Raw genomic sequence first — 21,222 nt, 5'->3', positions numbered from 1 at the left:
AAGATTCTATTCAAAAATATATCAAAACAAAGAGAACAGAAAATGTCAGTCTATGCTTTGAACAGCTCGAACCAACATGGCGGAACTTCGAACATGAAGCAGGATACCCAACGCAGGCAGGTGGAACTTGAACTTTGTCCATCGTTCGATGTATTTTTGGTTGTGTTTAGCAGAGGGACTGTGCAGAGGGATAGTGCAGGTACTCTTGCCATGTAACACCATAGCTTACAAAGGAACAACCAAGCAGCTTGTAGAGCGCTCGCCACTCAAGCAAGTACTCCAATGAAACAATTGATAAGGAATGGCTGGTTTGGCAAGCAATAACAAGCTGATTGGTAGTGGGACACACCCGGAAAAAAAAAACGGCTTATTTCTTTAAATTTTCGGATTTCACTCCAGATTTCAAAAGTTATTTAGTCCACAAGATCCGATCCTCAAAACCTAAATATCATATTTCAATGATTTACTTTAATTATTGTATGACAGTCCATCGTGGAAAATGACATCACATATTGCATGAAATCGCTCCAAGCTCCTAATTTGAAAACTATAGCACTTACAAAAGCAATGTATGCAGCGATTTGTAGGTATGAAGATCAGGCATTTGATGAGAAAGTGAGGAAAGTGAAAAAAAAAATTCAGCGCTTTATTGTTAAGAGAAACCATTGCAGCCTGTTCCAAGTCAAGGCATTGTTGAGCAGGCTGAATAAAATGGCATCTTAAGACACCGGCGAGCTCACAGAGGGCTGATTGCACGCCACCATCTTTATCAGGCTTATTTTGCTTTTTTTTATCGTGAGCATGCCGTTAATTATCTTCAAAAGGGGTGTTTTAATTAACCCAAACACCAAATTTTCCGTCTTGTACTTCTTTGGAGTTTTCTTTGTATGCATGCAAAATTTCAGGTTGCTAAGTTCCATGGTTTTGTAGCAATAGAGAATACACACACACGCACGCATGCACACTCACAGATTGACAAACTGATATTTATCATTATTGCTACATGTACATGTGGAGTACATAATTTACATATATAGTAATGAAGCTATTTAAGAAACTAAAATAAGAGGCTAGTTATATTTTAGGCCCTTTTTCTGTACATTTTATTCATCATACGTGTACTATACATTTATACGATCTACACATACAGTACTTGGGCTAATTGAGAAATGGACGTAAAATAAACTAAACACATTATATTTTGCTGTATGGTAAAACAAAACAGTATAAAAATAGAACGGCACTCGGGAGAGTGCATACCTCTGCCCGGCTGAAGCTCTTGTGTCCCATTGATAGGCCGGATCTGGATCTGGATCTAGACCAGAACCAGAATTGAATTGACTTGTTCTTATCACCAACCCAACTCTTCCACCTAGTTTTGTCATCTCTCATCCACAACGTTTTGGAATTATGTCCATAGTGTCAAAGCTTGTCCACGTGCGAAACAGTGCCTTCAGAAAGTATTCATACCCCTTGCCTTTTGTCACATTTTGTTGTGTTACAGCCTGAATTTAAAATGGATTAACTTTTTTTTTTAATGTCACTGATCCACACAATACCCCATCATGACAAAGTTGAATTTTTTCTTAAGAATTTTTTTACAAATTAATTAAAAACGAAAAGCTGAAATGTCTTGCGTCAATAAATATTCAACCCTTTTGCAATGACACTCCAAATTGAGCTCAGGTGCATCTAATTTCCTTTGATCATCCTTGAGATGTCTCCACAACTTGATTGGAGTCAACCTGTGGCCAATTCAATTGATTGGACTTGATTTAGAAAGAAACACCATTCCATGTCAGGTCCCACAGTTGACAGTGCATGTCAGAGCAGAAACTCTACCATGAAGTCCAAGGACCTGTCTGAAGAACCCAGATATGATTGAGAGAAGGAAAAGATCTGCAGAAGGGTATAAAACAATTTCTAGAGTGTTCAAAGTTCCCAAGAACACAATGAGCTCCATCATTAGGAAATGGAAAGAATACGGAACTACTCAGACTCTTCCTTGAGCTGGCTGTCTGATCAAACTGAGGAACTGGGCAAGAAGGTCCTTTGTCAGGGAGGTGACCAAGAAACCAATGACCACTCTGATATAACTACAAAGTTCCTTGGCTGAGATGGGAGAACCTGCCTGAAGGACAACAGTCTCTGCAGCACTCTACAAATCTAGGCTTTATTGGAGAGTGGCAGATGGAAGCCACTCATGAGAAAATGGCACATGACAGCATGCCGGGAGTTTGCAGAAAGGCACATGAAAGGCACTGAGAACATGACAAAAGATTCTGTGGTCTGATGAGATGAAAACTGAACTATTTGGCCTGAATGCAAAGTGCTATGTCTGGCACAAACTGAGCGCAACTCATCACCCATCTAGCACCATCCCTTCCGTGAAGCATGGTGGTGGCAGAAACATGGTATGGGGATGCTTTTCAGTGGCAGGGACTGGGAGACGCGTAAGCATAGAGGGAACAATGAATGGACCCAAATATAGGCAAATCCTTCAAGAGAACCTGCTTAAGAATGAAAAAGAACTTAGACTGCGGCAAAGATTTATGTTTCAACAGAACAATGACCCCAACCATATAGCCAAATAAAGCAACACTGGAATGGCTTCAGAACAAGAATGTGAAAGTTTTTGAGTGGCCCAGCCAAAGCCACGACTTGAATCCCATTGAGAATCTGTGGAAAGACTTGAAGATTGCTGTTCACTGACTCTCCCCATCCAACTTGAAAGTTTGAGCAAATCTGCAAGGGAGAATGGGATAAAATCCCCAAATCTCGACTTGCAAAGCTGATAAAGACGTACCCAAGAAGACACAAAGCTGTATTTGCTACCAATGGCACTTCTACAAAGTATTGCCTCATGGAGCTGAATATTTATGGAAATTAGATATTTCTGTATTTCATTTTCAATAAATTTGTAAAAAATTTCTCTAAATCTGTTTTCTCTTTGTCATTATTGAGTATTTTGCATAGATCAGTGACAAAAAATTGAATTCAATTCATTTAAATTCAGGCTGCAACACGCCAAAATATGAAAAAGCCAAGGGGTGTGAATACTTTCTGAAGGCACTGTTCATATTGTTTTGGCTCTATCTCTAGTGAATAATCACTTTCAAAAACAATGAATTCTCGTATCTGGATCGGGATTCGGATCTTCACCGAAATCGAATTTATTCGTCCTTGTCACACACCCAACCTGTCCACCAAGTTTAGGCCAAATCCGTCCATAACTTTTTGAGATATCATCTATATCTATCTTCCTATATAACAGTGTGTATTTGTGTATTTTTGTGTTTGTGTATTTGTCTGTCCCCCTTCAAAAGGGTTGGAAGAGGGTGCAAAAGGTGTGGGTGGGAGTCCAGAGGGAGGTGGCATGGAGGGGAAGGGATGCGAGGAGGTACCTGGCGTTGCCTGGCAATGCCAGTTACCTTTGCTAGTGCTATATATCGGTTTTGGCCCTGTCTTTCAATGGTGAAGAAGCACTTAAAATATTCCAGTATCCAGATCTGGATCCGGATCTTCACCAAAATCTAATCAATTCGTCCTTGTCACACATCCTAGCTGCCCACCAAATTTCGTCCAAATCCGTCCAAAATTTTTGATATATCCTGCTTAAGGCCCAGTCACACCTTGACGTTTTAGCCAGCAATGACAACATATCAAAATTTATGTAAAATGCTGGCTTACACTGAACTTTTGATGTTTTTTTTTTTAAAGTTTCGGACATATTCATAACGAGTTGGTCATATGCATAACATGTTAGTAAAGGACACAGAACGTTTCGTTGTCTTGTAGATAACTTATACCAACGAATGCTTAGCCTGTTGGCGGCATTCACAACATATGCCCAACGATAGTCTACCTTATGCATAGCGCACTGCACGTATCGCCGATGATCACGTGGCGTAACCTATTAAAAGGCTGCCGCACAATGATTCCGCAATGACACAATAACCGCTGGAGAAATGGAAGTGTCAATATCGCAGTCACACCTTGGCGATCTTGCCAGCATATGCCGACCTCTGAAAAATGCGTCTAAAACGCTGGCGCACGTCGAATACGGTATGGGTAAGTTTGGGATATGTGAATAGAATGCTAAAGTACGCTATTATATGTCATAGTAAGTGGAGTACGTCTTGAAATTTTAAACGTGTTAAAAATTTTACGACGTACTTGCCGTATGCCTCACACATTCCACATTGCGATGGGAATAAGTTGTACACACGATATGCGATCGTTGGCACACGTCGACAAAAGTTACTTGTAAGTTACTCATAATGCGAAACACATCGAGGTAATGGTTAGCGTCAGTGTTCTAGACTCCCTGTTTTTTTTTTTGTTTGTTTTTTTTTGTTTTCTTCGGTATGACTGTGATGTTGACACTTCGATTTCTAGTGCGGTTATAATATCATATAATTAATAGGCTGCTGCTCAAAGATTTAAATCTTAACTGCACTAGAAATCGAAGTGTCAACATCACAGTCATACCGAAAAAAAAAAAAAAACAGGGAGTCTGGAACACTGACGCTAACCATTACGTTGACGTGTTTCGACTTCTGAGTAACTTACAAGTAACGTGTGTCAACGATCGCGTAACGTGCCTACAACACATCACTCATAGGTTAGAAATAAGGTTCGGGTAAGCTAAACATTACCTAGACGTGTTTCGACTTATGATTAACTTACAAGTGACGTGTGTCGACGTGTGTCAACGATCGCATAACGTGCCTACAACTAATGGCCAGCGTAGCGGAACTTGTAAGTCATACGCTAGCATACGTCGTAAAATTTCAAGCATGCTAAAATTTGAGGACAACCGCAAAGTACAATGATGAAAGCCAGCGTACTACGACATATGGCAGTGTTTTTCAGCGTGCTCTCAATGTTTCCAAAACTTACCCAAAACGTATTCGACGTGTGCCAGCGTTTTAGACAAATTTTTCAAAAATTGGCATAAGCTGGCTAAAACGTCAAGGTGTGACTGCGCCTTTACAGACAAGCAAATAGACAGACACACGGACAGACATGGGTGAAAACATAACCTCCATCCTCCTTCAGTGGTGGATCAGGTATCAAACTTTAATTTTGGGGGTCTATATAAGTCAAATTTAACTGGGAGCTTGCAAGTTTGTGTACTTTGTCATATTTGATCAGAGTCCAAAGATGCCAAACAAGTTTGCCTTTCGACTTTTCTGGTTTGCGAAATCTCAAATTATATAATCGAAACTCAGTTCCTGCAAAATATCACTTTCTGTGTACATCAGTGAGAGCATCTTCAACCGCTCTTGCTTCATTTCTGTTCTCGCTTCATCCATTTATACACTTCGACTTTAAAAAACTGCATTCACCAGTACAGTTTGAGACCATGAGATATAGATGCATTCAAAAAGCTATTTCCATATTAGCAAAGACATCATTCAATCCATGTTGTAAAAGTATTCGATTTATATGATCAATTCACTTCTAGTCATGGATTTTCAGCCTTGTTTTAGAAGCCATCAATCTGAGCCTTACCATATGATGAAAACTGAATTTGAGTGTCAGCCACATCGATACGAATAAGAGTGAGTGTGTGTGTGTGTGTGTGTGTGTGTGTGTGTGTGTGTGTGTGTGTGTGTGTGTGTGTGTGTGTGTGTGTGTGTGTGTGTGTGTGTGTGTCCTCCATAACTCCTAAAACATAGTGCCTGAAACTTTGCATGTATACTAAGAAAACTCCAAGAAAGTGCAAGACTGAAAATTGGGTGTTTGGGTTAATTAAAACACCCCTTTTGAAGATAGTTGACAGCCTTATTTAATTATATCCTTCATCAGGCGATCCTTGGCCACATCGCTCTTTGGGGTCTTGAGGAATTTCCTGGGTAACCTCGCTGGGGTCTGAAGCCACCATGTTTATTGGCCTGCTCAACCATGCCACGACTTGGAACAGGCCACAACGATTTATTTTTGATAAAGTTTTTTTTTCACTTTCCTCACTCGTATTATCGAATGTCTGTTCATCAGAGCTACTAATCACTGTATACATCGCTTTTGTAAGTACTATAGTTTTCAAATTAGGAGCGTAGAGAGATTTCATGCATTACATGATACGATTTTAATCTACTCTCACAAACTAATTAAAGTATATCATTGAAATATTATTTCGGTTTTTAGGATCGGATATCATCCGGACTAAATAAGTGACAATCTGTTGTGAAATCTGATAATTTAAAGAAGTAATGAGTCTTCTAACTCAGCCGAAAAACCTATTTACTTCAAGCAAGCAACGCTGTGGTCGCTCCTCCTCCATACATACACAAGAAAATGTGAAATTTCCAAAGCATTAAACTTACCATTTTCTCCTGTTGGAGAATTATATTGAGTGCACAAAAAATTTAGGAACGTGCCAAAATTAACCAGCTTAATTGAGCTGCATGATTTAATGCATTCACTACGAGACCTTGCTCCCTGTCCCAGAGGGCCTGCTTATCCATAGCATCTGCCATGTCTGTGTCTATATTTTCAGAGGTTTCGTAAGGTGCTCTATAGGGAATCAAAGCAAACCTGGGGAAAAACTGACATTTTAAAAGAAAAGTTAGAATGTTTCCATGGACCTCAAACTGATGTACCACATGACACATCTACAGATGAGCAGGCAAGATGGCGGATTATCTGCAAAGTTTATTTCACGGGTGACAAAGCTATGTTTCCTCCTTCTCCATAGATCCACAAGAAAATGTGATATTTCCAAAGCATTAAACTTACCTTTTTCTTCTGTTTGGAGAATTATATTGAGTGAACAAAAATTTTGGAACGTGCCAAAATTAACTACATTCATTGAGCTATATGATTTAATGCATTCACTGCCAGTCCTCAAACCCTGTCCCCAGCTATATGGCAAATCTGTGTCTATATTTTCGTAGGTTTCGTGAGGTGCTCTGCAGGGAATCAAAGCAAATCTGGTATAAAAAACAGACGTTTTAATAATATATGATTGCATTTGCGTGGACCCCAAACCGATGTACCACGTGACGTGTGCACAGATGAGCAGGCAAGATGGCAGATTATCTGCTATATTTATTTCACAGGCAATCAAACTTTACGATGTCTCCAGGGTTGTTCTGCATTAAGCCACAACTCTTATGTGGATAAAGTCATTATTTGAATGAATTCATGTTATTTCATTAACTGCTGTGTGTGCGGAGACCATCTTAAAAGTTAAAGCGATCCAATATGATATGCAGTGACAGCCGGGCCAACCGTTCCTTCTCAACCATCTAATTGGAGTGCTTGCATGAGTGCTTCAGCCACTTGCCGAATGCCTTACAATCGATAGCGGTACTGTGCTACGTCCTTCTGAGCGAATCGTTCACTCACTGTGGACGCTTTTGCCCACCACGTCATTCAGAGCAAGTGGTTCGTGTTCCGTCACCCTGAGCGAGAGTGGTTCGTGTTCCGTCGCCCTGAGTGAGAGTGGTTCGTGTTCCGTCACCATGAGCGAGATTGATTCGTGTTCCATCGCCTTGAGCGAGAGTGGTTCGTGTTCCGTCGCCCTGAGCGAGAGTGGTTCGTTTTCCGTCGCCCTGAGCGAGAGTGGTTCGTGTTCCGTCGCCCTGAGCGAGAGTGGTTCATGTTCCGTCGCCCTGAGTGAGAGTGAATCGTGATCCGTCGCCTTGAGTGAGCGTGGTTCGTGTTCAATCGCCTTGAGCAAGAGTGGTCTGTGTTCTGTCTCTCTGAGCGAGAGTGGTTCATGTTCCGTCGCCCTGAGCGAGAGTGGTTCATGTTCCGTCGCCCTGAGCGAGAGTGGTTCATGTTCCGTCGCCCTGAGCGAGAGTGGTTCTTGTTCCGTCACCCTGAGCGAGAGTGGTTCGTGTTCCGTCGCCCTGAGTGAGAGTGGTTCCTGTTCCGTCTCCCTGAGTGAGAGTGGTTCGTGTTCCATCGTCCTGAGTGAGAGTGATTCGTGTTCCGTCACCTTGAGTGAGAGTGGTTCATGTTCCGTCGCCCTGAGCGAGAGTGGTTCATGTTCCGTCGCCCTGAGCGAGAGTGGTTCATGTTCCGTCGCCCTGAGCGAGAGTGGTTCTTGTTCCGTCGCCCTGAGCGAGAGTGGTTCGTGTTCCGTCGCCCTGAGTGAGAGTGGTTCCTGTTCCGTCTCCCTGAGTGAGAGTGGTTCGTGTTCCATCGCCCTGAGTGAGAGTGATTCGTGTTCCGTCACCTTGAGTGAGAGTGGTTCGTGTTCCGTCGCCTTGAGCGAGAGTGGTTCGTGTTCTGTCTCTGAGCGAGAGTGGTTCGTGTTCTGTTGCCCTGAGCGAGAGTGGTTTGTGTTCCATCGCCCTGAGTGAGAGTGGTTCGTGTTCTTCAGGGTCTTTGCGGTCTTGGAGGTCTTCGGAGTCTTGGTGGTTGTTGGAGTCTTCAGGGTCTTGGGTTATTTGGGGGCCTTTGGGGTCTTTGGAGTCGTTGGTGTCTTCAGGATATTGGGGGTCTTCAGGGTCTTGAGAGTCTTTGGGGTCTTGGGGGTGTTTTGGGTTTTGGAGTCCTTGGGGGTTCTTGGGTGTCTTTTGGGTTCTCGGGGTCTTGGACGTCTTCGGGGTCTTTGAGGGTCTTCGAAGGTCTAAGTGATCTCAGTAGTCTAAATGGTCGAAAGGTACATTCGAATAGTACGTAAATAATAGACATATCGTCACACGGATGGATGGACGGACGGACTCATGCTGAGATCGTGCTCTTTTTGTATGGTCTCATGATTTATATGTGCTCATACCGAGACCGTGTATATATGCCTGGTGTTGGCTTAATGGTTAGGGTGGTGGGCTTGGTATCCAAGGGTCCTGAGTTCAAATCCTGCTCAGCTGTTGAATTAATACCAGGTGGAGTTAATTCGGCCTGTCATCCTTCCGAGGTCTGCAAAATGAATGCCAGCATGCTGGTATAGGGTGTTGGAGTGGCGACCCGTCCAGGATTGTGCCCAATAGCCAAGGAGACTGCTTCGGCAGCACCAACGCTCTGCACAGAGTATGGTCCCCATGGATGGATGGAGTGTATGGATGTGTACCAGCAACAATAACCTTCATTCATTCATTCATTGTTACTCAAAAAAGAGCCTTGAGAATTTGTACCTTCTCTCATCCTCAAAACCATATTGGACCTCTTTTTTGATGCACTGAACACAGACTCTTAATGATTTTAACAAGTTGCATGCAGGGATATTCATTTATAAGTATTCCATAGTCGTCTCCCCTGTACTTTTTCTCCTTATTTCACCTCAATACATGACACACACACACACACACACACACACACACACACACACACACACACACACACACACACACACACACACACACACACACACACACACACACACACACACACACACACACACACACACACATCGTTCCAGATCCTGCAACAATTTGTTCTTCCCCAAAAATTGTACTTCATACTCCATGAATACAATGAGATTTTATTGTCCTTGTCTTTGGAACACTATTGAGAGAGCAGTGAAAGCCCAGCCATTGTGAATCGATTCAAATCTTCCTACAAGAGCTTTCAAATATCCCAACATATAAAGTGTCTGTGGAAAGTCTACACCCCCTTTCAAATTTTTCACCTTTTGTTGCATAGTAGCCTGAAATTAAATTGTATTAAATCAGACTTTTTCCACCTTTATTTACACATGATATCCCACAACTGCCAAGTGCCAAACAAATTCTACAAATTTCAGAAAATTTATTAAAAACACAAAACGAGAATATCTTGGTTGGAATAGTGTCCACCCCCCTTATAATAGCGATTGTAAATTTGCTCAGGTGTAACCAATCACCTTCTCCGACTGGCCTCCAATCCAATCCAACTGGCCTCCGACTGTAACCAATCACACACAAAGTTAATTGGCCTCCACATGTGTTAAAGTTTAGTAATTATGATTATTACAGAATAAAATCAGCTTTTCCTGTAGGTTTCCTCTGCTGGGTATTGCATTTCACAGCAAAGACTCAACCATGAGCACCAAGGAGCTTTCAAAAGACCTCTGGGACAAAGTTGTGGGGAGGCACAGATCAGGAGATGGGTATAAAAAATATTTCAAAAGCCTTGAATATCCCTTGGAGCACAGTCAAGACAATCATTAAGAAGTAGAAGGCATATGATACCACCAAGACCCTGCCTAGATCAGGCTGCCCCCCATCCCCAAACTGGATGACCAAGCAAGGAGGAGACTGATCAGAAAGGCCACCAAGAGGCCAGTGGCAACTTTGAAAGAGCGACATGCCTTTCTGGCAAAGAGTGGTCACTATGTGCATGTGACAACAATATCCCAAGCACTCCACAAGTCTGGCCTATATGGTAGGGTAGCAATGAGGAAGCCATTACTCCAAAAAGCAGACCTTGAGTCCCGTTTGCGGTTTGCAAAAAAATGACTCCGTTGATTCTGAAGCCATGCAGCAAAAATTTTTGTGGTGTGACAAAATGCAGACGGAACTTTTTGGCCTAAATGCAAAACGTTATATTTGACGCAAACCCAACACAGCACATCAACCAAAGAACACCATCCCCACTGTGAAGCATGGTGGTGGAAGCATCGTGTTCTGGGGATGCTTCTCATCAGCAGGGACTGGGGGCACTTGTCAGGATAGAAGGGAAAATGGATGGAGTAAAATATAGAAAAATCCGAGAGGAAAACCTGTTGCCCTCTGCAAGAAAGCTGAAATTGGGAGGTAAGTTCATCTTTCAACATGACAACAACCAGAAGCACACAGCCAAAGTTACACTGGAGTAGTTAAGGAACAAAAAGATCAATGTACTTGAGTGGCCCAGTTAGAGCCCTGACCTAAATCCAATCAAAAATCTGTGGCATGACTTGAAGATTGCTGTCCATCAACATTCCTCACATAACTTGACTGAGCTTGAGCAGTTTTTTTCAGAACAATGGACAAATATTGCCAATCAAGATGTGCAAAGTTGGTAGAGATCTATCCCAACAGATTCACAGCTGTAATTGCTGTCAAAGGTGCTTCCACCAAGTATTAGCTTGGTGGGGGGGGGGGGGGGGAGGTGGACACTGATCTAACAAAGATATTCTAGTTTTGTATTTTTAATTAATTTTCTGAAATTTGAAGAATTTGTTTTTCACTTCGAAGTTGTGGGTTACGTGTAAATAAAAGTCTGATTTAATGCAATTTAATTCCAAGTTATAAGGTACAAAAGGTGAAAATTTTTAAAGGGGGTGTAGACTTTCCATGGGCACTGTAGGTCTACACCATAAAATATTGTCACGCCCGAGTATCCGTTAACACAGGATTCCTCAGAGCCGAGGCCTTTCGTCCTGTAGATGGCACAAACGGTCTTTTTTCTTGTGTTGCATTCAATTATTACTCCACAACTTTAAAGTTTCCCAAAGTCGACCAAATGAGCCAAAATCGATGGCAAACACGCACAAAAATTAGATGGCTTGAATACGTTTTCTTATCTTTTTAAAGGTTTAATTTATTTAGATAAGGGGAATAGAAATGTTTCGATATCTACCCTGTTCCATTTATGACACTATCATAAACACAACAAACCAAGTGAGTCAAAAGACACAAATAGGGGAATGGGAACATGTAAATTTCTATACAAAAATGAGAAGTAAAACTCAAAACCTAACCCCCTCTAGGTGCCACAGATCACACTTGTACATCAAGTTAAGAATGCAAGTGGGAATTCCATTTGTGTACGATGTGGAGAGTGGACGCAGGACTCAATGCAGCCTGCTTTGGAAACCAGGAGCGAGATGAGAGCCAGTGATGAAATCAGTCCAAAGACGGAGTAAACCAGCCATGAGCAGGGCCAGCGATGAGTAACACCCAAGATGAAGAAAGCCGAAACAGAGCACAATGAACTAGAAACGAGGTGCACCAGCGACGATCAGCTCCTCAACCGGGCCTCGTGACCCTCTTTCTCTTTTCCCAATGAGGCCTCCTCGAAATGCTTCTTCTCACTCAGTGAATGTGGAACTCTCCTAGCTCTGAGGTCTTTCTTCTCTCCAAAAACACAGTGCCTCCTTCCCCTCTCCAAAGGCCGTGTGATATACCAGCTTGGGTCAATCTCAAAACTTCTTCAAAGAGACCCTGCTATCTGCCTCTCCAACTTCTCATTGAACCACTTGCTCCTTTACACAAGCCTCTCCTTCTCTTCATCTCAGACCTCCTCTGGGCCATCTTGCACACGGGGTGGCCCTAATAAAAATATATGTACATTGCCACTTCTGGCTCCACAGCACACTGCACTGCCATGTAACTGGCACATGCTGGCGAGAGAGATTGTAATCACCTTTCGCACTCGTGACACATGTGCCTCTGTGTTTGGGAAGTACACACCAAACCCGCCCACAAACCTTAGGTGCTTACACATGCAAAATTACTCTGTCTACCCTGTCGATAAATTATAAGCACTGCCTCCTCAGTTAGTCAGGTTCCCTGTGTATTTTCGTTCAATATTCGTGGAGATTTGCAACCACCTGCATTTTTGGAGGATTTGACCTTCTCAAACACCAAACCCAATGTTTCCATTTGAATCGATCCATTTTAGTGCCGCCATCTTGGATTTCAAAATGGCCACCGTTTCATACCTATTTTAGTTAATATCTTGGATAGAAAGCAAGATATTGTGTTGATTTCAATGGATATACCCACATTTTTGGGGTCGAGGAAAATGTTGGTGCAAGCAAAAATAGGCTGTGATGGCAGCCATTTTTGATAAGCCGCCATATTGGATTCCAAGATGGCCACCACTGAAAAAAACAATCATATGACTATAATTTTCACCTATCGCTCAGCAATACGCTGTTGATATGGTGATTTTTCAACCAGTGTTAGCTACTTAGAGGGGTTAAGAAAATGATGGTGTGACAAGAACAATTTTCAATAGATCAAAAGAATGCGAACATTACATTAATCTAATCAGAAATTTGTTTACTGTATTTTCAGGTTGTAGCCCAAAATGACTGACCGGCCAATTCTTAGTAAGGGATCCACACCCAATGACTGGTAGCTTTGCATCCTGTGCCAGAGTCATGATGCAGCAAAAGGAACTCTTGTTCTGCATCCCAGGCATGATTCTTATCAGTGTCTAATGGACTGTGTTCGAGAACATGCCAGCTTACGGGATGGAGAGTACGTCCGAATTCATCAGTGACTTGAATCATGCACGCCAGAGACACTGCACATAAAGGAGGCTATGTGGCATCTCAGTTGCTATTCTGAAGCAACCAACAAATGTCATATACAATGAGCAAGGGACCGCAACTGGTACAGTGGCCGTTAAAATGAGAGGGCAGAAAAGAACAAAGACTGAAGTAGATGAACCATCTACGTCCAAGTCTCCTGTGCCATTTACATGATCAGCCATGCTTCCTTTGGACAAGAATCTCTGCCTTTTCTGTCAGACGGATAATGATCAGCAGCTGTTTTCTGTCAGCACTGACAATGCTGGAAAAACTCTTTGGGATGCTATAGAAAAGTCCGATGACCAACTTTTCAGAACTAGAATAAACTGTTGTATCTCGCCCAATGATGCCCATGCAATGGACATCAAGTATCATAAACCCTGTTGGACTAAACATGTTTTCCATGTTTTATGGGGTGAACTCAGAGTTGGGGACACAGAAAAGACCCCCCTTTGCAACGGGCATGCTTGATTGAGTTGATCCATCAAATTGACATTCAATCGAGACACAGGGAATACCTCTCTATGGAGGATATTGAAACTACCTTTATAAATATGCTGGGTGGTCCCGATGCCTTAAATAACCATTCACCAACATAGCGTCGACAGTGGTTGAAAGAGAAAATCCTGTCTGAGTTGCCAAGTGTAGTTTCTGTTCTTTAAAAAAAAACAGGAGAAAATCATCTGTGCTCTACTCCCCACAGGCTTGGAATAAAACATTAGTGCAATCAGCACTTAAAAGTGAAGAGGACAAAATAAGTAGTATGAATCTCATAAACAAGGCAGCAATTGTGATGTGAAAGGCTATCACTGGTTTTGCAACAAAAACATCAGGTGGCTCTTTGGATAATATGCAGGTCAACAGCTCTGACAGTGATGTCCCTGCTGAACTGTATTCAATGATTCACTGGGTAATGGTTGGACCAGTTTCCAAGCTACAGACAGAAAAGAGATCCCACATCGTTGATCGATCCGCACTTACAGTGTGCCAAAACATGATGTAATGGATACAAATCAACACGCCAGGTGCAATACAAGCCAAAGGATTCTTCCACGGCATTTCGGGCTCCATACTCCAGAGACAATGTTCAGGTTAAAGGGCTGGCACTTACTGCACATCATGACACACAAAACAAATCACTGATTGAGTTACTCAGTGCTCAAGGCTTTTGTATCCAATAGTCGTGTTCTTCAATTAGAGACTGCAATTGCTAATGCAGTTGTGGAAAACAGCAAGCTGACTGGAGGTCTCTCTGTCCCACCATTTATGAAGAATGGAGCTTTTCTGTTCTTTGCTGCAGACAATGCAGACTTTGCTGAAGATACCCCAGATGGTAAGGGTACAACACATGGCACAATCATTGCTGTGTACCAAAGAGTGACTGCAGATGGATAGCCTTTAGCTCCACCACTTGACTTTGTACAATCGAAGAGCCTGACAGTATCACCATATCATGTTCCAGTGTTAGAGGATAGTAAGCCCAAGCCACAGCCAGTCAAGAGGGATACTGACTTCACTGTAAGCAAGACTGGCATCCCAGAAAAATACCAATTGACACACCTTGGATGGGTATTTGCATCATTTCTTGCAAGGGCAAGAGATTGAGCAGATGGGTGTAAGATGGCTTGAGCAGGATTCAACTCATTGATTTCTTTTAGCCAACCTCAAATACATGTTGGTGCATTGCCTCTGCTTCCGGAAGTCGCCCATGACTGGTCAACACTGCTGACTGTAATTGTGCAGGTCAATCAGTTAAGACACATGGCAGTTGGAGATTGTCATCCCACAATAATAACTTTTGATCTAGCTTTGTATGAAAAAGTTGTGCAGCTGTTAGATGCCAGACCTGATCTGAAGGACAAAGTTGTTCCAAGGCTTGGGGAACTGCATGTTGTGATGGCTGCATCGAGGGCTATTGGCGTATCCATGGAGAACTCTGGCATTGATGATGCTTGTGCTGAGGCTGACCTATACGGCTCAGCCACAACAAGAGAGATATTGAAGTGCACCCACTACCAACGTGCACTTCGAGCTCACATCTATTCGTACATGGCCTTGTATGACCTTACTCTGGATGAATTCTTCAAGGAATATCCTCATTTACGTGATTGTTGCTTGGAGACAGCAGATGCTGTAGCTGATGCCTGTGGTAAGGAGGATAATAAGGAAAAGGTGGTATCAGTCAGAGAGGTAAAAACCTGTCTGGAAAAGGCTATAACGACATCTGCCATTGTCACTACATTTAACCTGGGGAAGGAAAAGCGATCCAAAGATGCAATGTTTATGGCAACCCTGAACTATTTGCAACGTGTCGAGATAGTCTTGTTTTTTGTTGCGGCATCACGCAATGGAGATATGGAACTCCACCTAGCAGCAGGAGAGCAGGTAAACAAGCTTTTCTTTTCCATGAACTGCATAAAATACAAAAGACTGGCCACGCTATCTTGCAGACATGAAGGATCTCAAGGAGAAGCATCCAGAGACATGGAAGGAACTGGAGGGGAGATGCTTGTCAGTTAGCAAGAATGATGTACCTTTCACTTCCATTGGCGCGGATCATGCCATTGAACATTTGAATAGGCAAATGAAATCCAGATCAGGATTGCTTGGAATATCAAACAATGTCAATGCCAGACAGACGTTTTTCTTAGCCACCCCAGAACAATCACTCATGTCAGCAGAATTCAAGACTCAGTTCTTCATTGAGTGAGGCAAATAGCCAATTGACTGAGCACCATGATCTTAATCCAAGTGATGTGAAACATGTGCACACAGCTGTGGACAAAAAAAGAATGCAGTTCTTGCCCATGGGAACCCTTTTGCAGTTGAAAGGGATAAGCTGTACAACATTATCACCCTGGCTTATGTTCCTGATGAGTATGTGGAGCAGATATTAAATGCAAATAACAGTGGTCAAAACTTGCATAAAGAATTTGTGGAAGACAGGATAAATGGTGATACAAGCCTTTGGGCTAAGGTAACAAAAGTAGGGAACAGAATGTTTCTCTCTGGGAACAGGAACAATATCCATTAAGCTGCGTGACAAGACAGTCGATCTAAAGGAGACAAAAAATCTGTATGGAAGACTTATGGTTCTTGCAAAATCCAGCAGAGACATAGATCAAAAACATGCTAATGGAAACCATGAATTCACCCTTACACCAAGAGCACTATTTTCACCTGATGGTACAATGCTTAGATGCACTGACAAGTCGAAGTTGACTCACATTCTTGAGACACTCAAACCTGAGGAAACAGATCAAATGCAAGAGTCAACCGAATGACGACACAATGGACACTTCCAGGCATGAGAGTGAGTCTAAAAATAATTAGCCGAAAAAAAACGATGGGCCGAGGCGTAAAAATTTTTGGCCGGGGTTTGGGGGCCTGGGCGGCCCCCGAATGCTAAAGATTCCAGGTGTTCTCACCTGCATTCTACTGCATTTCCTGGTCCCTTTCAAGAGGATTGTGTATAGTGTTGACCTTGTTAACAGGGTAAAAGCACTGAAGACAAGAAATTCATCTTGCAAATTATTAATCAATGTTGTAATGTAAATTTTTGTCAAAATTCATTGTACAAATCATGAATCAATCTGTAGGATAATATTCTTTCATTGTCTTTATAGCAAATTAAACAAAGTTGACAATAATTGATACTAAGTTGCATAATAAGTTGACAATAATTGATAACAAGTTGCACTAAAAGTTTGCATAATAAGTTCACAATTGGTAACACTGTTGCATCCACTGGTTGTTGAGTTCTTGAGTCGATAATGTCGACATATGCCTTACCACTGAACATTGTTCACTTCTTTGTCTTTTGGTGCAGGTTGTGCTTTTTCTTGCTTGCACGTTGGTGGAAAAGTCTTGCCTTCTTTGCAGCCTTCTCAGTCAGTTCTTTGTTCTTGCACTTGGTCAACTTACTGAGAGCAGCTGCACCCACTTCTCGCCTTCTTTCTTCTTCTTTGTCCCTCCTGTCTGCCAGTTCTGCCTTGTAGGTTTTGTAGGCTCCCCTCATGTTCTTGCACAGGTCTAGGTCTATGGGACTGTGCAGTTTATCAGTCCTACTGTAGTACTCCACTGCAGTTTTTCCTGATGATCGAAGATTGTACTTGACACCCATCACTGCGCTGTAGGTCTCCATGTTAAGTCAGTGTGATCTGACATCCAAGACATCTCCCATGAGATTGAAGGCACTCTCAACTTGTGGCCCATGGAAGCAGGACAGCAGAGCCTTCAACATTCTTGAGAGAAGGGGGTACTTTCCACCTTCAAAGACCTTGGTCCACCAGTCGTCGATGCGAGCAGACTCATCTTCCTGAGCTGGTGGCAGGCTAGAGTCGATCTGGAAACTCCGAACCTCCAGTTCAAAGGCATCACATTCCTCTGGTGCAAGGACATTTGTCACCAGGCGTGGCAACTTCAGGAGCTGCTCCTGGCTGACAGTGTGCCCTCTGCTGAGTGGATCAATTGCTGAGGAACTTCTGAGGACAGCATTATGCAGGGTATTTTCTTCTGGAGGTACTTTCCACATGTCACATAGGCCTTCTCCACACTCTGCAAGAAGTCATACACTTCTCCATCTCCACTACGGGCAGTGTTGACAATCTCAGACACACCAACTCCAAGAAACATCTTCTTCACTTGCAGCAGGTTGGCTTCCTCATCCAGGTTGAGGGTCTGAAGTCTCTTGCCTGAGGATGGCAGCTTCTCAGGTTTGACAAAGCAGGCCATGAACTCTCGGACAAGGTTCACCTGCTGGTCATTGAGCTTGTGGATCAGTGGGGCCTTCATCTCAAACAGGAGGACATACTTCTACAGCAGCGGGAACACTGATGTATAGAACATCAATATCAGTCTCATCAATTTCTTCTTGTGGAAGACTCGCTGCAGTATACGCTCCTTTCGTGCCTTGCCATCTTTGGTCATATTCTTCTTCTTCAGAACATCATGGATCTGGTGTATTCTCTCCTTGGCTTTTGTTTCTACATGCCTGCGATGGTAGACCTCCACAACCTTTGACAAGTAGTGTGTGCGATCAGCTTGAGAGAGGAAGCCAAAGTAGAAGACAACAAAGGCATCCCACAGCCGCAGAGTGTCAACAATGACATCATACACAGAGAGCCACCTGTGACTGACATACCGCTCTGGCATGGTATACCTGACACCAATCAGCCCACAGATTTCCTGCAAGAACTGCTTTAAGTCAGGTGACCACTTGAAGTCATTGTAGATGTCAGAGAGCATGCGCTCTGCGAAGTTGTCGAATGGGTCGCTCAGCTTCTTGGACGCATTGTGAGCATGGTGACAGGAGTCCCCATCTATGTCCAACATGTGTGGGGCATTGCTTTCCCTGATGCGAACTTCGACTCCTGACTTGGATCCCCGCATGAGTGAGCAGGAGTCCATGAGGATGGATATGCAGTTCTTCCACGGAAGCTCATACTTCTTCAACAAGTCAACCAGTTCCTGGTGCAACGAGGCACTGTCCACTTTGATCACAACAAGGGACTCTAGATGCTGCACTATGACCTGCTTATGCAGTGGGCTGTAATAACTGGCCAGGACACATAAGACCCTCTCATGGTTTGTGCTTGTTGACTCATCAATGTTCAGAGAGAAGTATTCCCTCTGCAGTGCGGATATCAACTGGTGATGTACGGTATGGCCTAGTCCAAACCTAAGCTTGTAGGAAGCAGATGTCCTGTCCATTGTGAGCTGAGGAAGGGCCTTTGCATCCAGGTTGAGTGCTTTGTCCAGGCTTATCAGTTCAGGGGCAAGGCTGAATGGTCGGGAATGCTGTGCGAGGAAGGCAAGGACCATGGCTTGAGCATTGGATACCCTGTCACCTATTGGTACAGCAGGCATCTGTGTACAGGGGATGGGGGCAGTAGAAGCAGCAGTGCAAGAGGTAGCAGAAGGTGAGGAAACACCTGGAGAAAAAGCAAAACCCAAAGCCAATGCAGAGTAAAAAAAGAAAAGCCAATCACCATTTACAATACGTGCTTCAGAAAGTGAATACAGTGACCGGTACAGTGATTACACTAAGCCTCAGACTACTAGTCATTGCCAGGTGCTATTGGTGGTAAACAAGATTGACCCAATTCTGAGTTGTGGCTTGCTTGCCAATTAACATAATTTATTACTGTAGTGAAAGTGCACCACACCACACTACACTACATTGACAGCATCGATGTCTACTGTGTACATGTATACTGATAACTGCACATGTATAAAGCCCAAGGCTATATTTACCAGGAAGACTGTTATTGGATGCCCAGATTCTCTGAATATCACGATGCTTCTTGCTCTCCACATGGGATTCCAATGACTTGTACCCACGTCCTCCATAAACAATCTCCTTTGAGCACCATGTGCATACAACCTTTCCTGGCTGGGCTTTCTTTTGAATGAAAGCCCCACAAGCCACCGTACCGCATGGCATACGTTCCATCCATTCCCACTTCCAGGAATTTTTGCAAGTCTTGTGAATTAGTGCCTTCAAACAATCATCACAATCCTGGGACAGCCTGCAGCGACTGAATGTGGCCATGTTTTAGAAGCGACCTTGGCCTTGCACACTCGGAACACCACGCGCCTCGAGCTCGATTAATGCTGCTGTGACAGTTTCAGGAGTAATGCGCGAGGGGGTCCGAATGTTATGTTAATGAATCTGGCAATGACGTCAGTGGAGAGTGCCAGGAATCTGAATTAGGGACCTCGGAATACTTTTTTATAAAGATCGTCGGCGGCGTGAAATCACTCCCAACAATTGACTTAACTCCCCCCCCCCCCATACCCCCTATTTTTTTTTCTCAACGGATTTGTGCTTAACTCAGGAACGTTCCTGGGTGAATAAATTCGCGGAATTCCACGAATTCGCCGAATTTTCTCATGCTGGCATTTCACCAGCAGAGACCAATGGTGTACACAGAAAGATTGCCTTGGTGGATGGCATAGTTCTTTTACAGAAAATAAAAAACAGCCACATTAAAAACTGTTGCTGACCTTGGAAACAGCTTCAACTAGAACGGGCACTCATAGAGCGCATACCTTCGCCGCCACTACTTTTTATGTTCTTGGTATGAGTGTGGGGAACTGGTTTCATATGAATGGTCTTATGACACAAACCACATATCTATAATGTCATGACTCCCCCCCGACTTTCGGGGGCTACTGACTAAACAACAATCAACTCACGTCGTTTTGGCGAGTCTTCACTCGCAAGCTCGGTGTATACAACGTTTCAACAAGAGAAGGTAATCTCGTTTGATGCTGGTTTCATGCAAATCGAATAAGAATTGACTGAGTTATGCCGAAAACCGCATATTTTTCAAGGGCGTGACCCCCCCCCCCCGACATTTTACCCCAACCGGTGACATGTGTTATGACGTCATTGTGTCACAAGATTGGGCATTAAATTCTGAACATTTTGGTGCTGGGTTCATGTAAAGCGGACAAGAATTGACCGCGTTATGACAAAAACCGCATATTTTTCAAGGTCGTGACCCCCCTGACATTTGACCCCTAACCGGTAACAAGAGTATGGGCGTCATTGTGTCATATTGCATATCACAAGATGAGGCATTGAATTCTGAACATTTTGGCATTAGTTGCATGCAAGTTGAATAAAAATTGACCGTGTTATCGTAAAAAGACGATTTTGACCTTTTCGTGACCTTGACCTTTGACCCGAACGATCCCAAAATCTAATCGAATGCTTCCTGGCTAATAACCAATCATCCCACCAAATTTCTTGCAATTCGGTTTATTACTTTTTGAGTTATACGAATCACAAGATTACAAATAAATAAATAAATAAATAAATACACGCCGACCAAAACATAACCTTTCGCAGAATGCGAAGGTAATGAAATGCTGATGTCAACTACAAGAGGGTATGATGAGATCATTGTAGTGTTTGATCCATATAAGCATTCATCTCTGAAGTATGTTATAAGAGAATCCCGACGACAGGGAAAAGGCTCCTGTCCAGTACAAGATCCACGATGATACACGGATAAAACATGTCACCATGAAGA

At 43.1% G+C, this 21,222-nt stretch overlaps 1 pseudogene; it reads left to right on the top strand.

Annotated features, from left to right (window-relative positions):
- Positions 1-93: 93 nt before the first annotated feature.
- On the top strand, positions 94-14,527 carry LOC147035112 (uncharacterized; annotated as a pseudogene).
- The last annotated feature ends 6,695 nt before the right edge of the window (positions 14,528-21,222 follow it).

Source organism: Eptatretus burgeri, chromosome 1 (assembly GCF_056783735.1).
Source record: "Eptatretus burgeri isolate ZD-2024b chromosome 1, Ebu_testis_v1, whole genome shotgun sequence".
NCBI classification, from domain to species: Eukaryota; Metazoa; Chordata; class Myxini; order Myxiniformes; family Myxinidae; genus Eptatretus; species Eptatretus burgeri.
The sequence above is the reverse complement of the archived record's forward strand: the minus strand, read 5'-3'. Positions and strand labels throughout refer to the sequence as shown.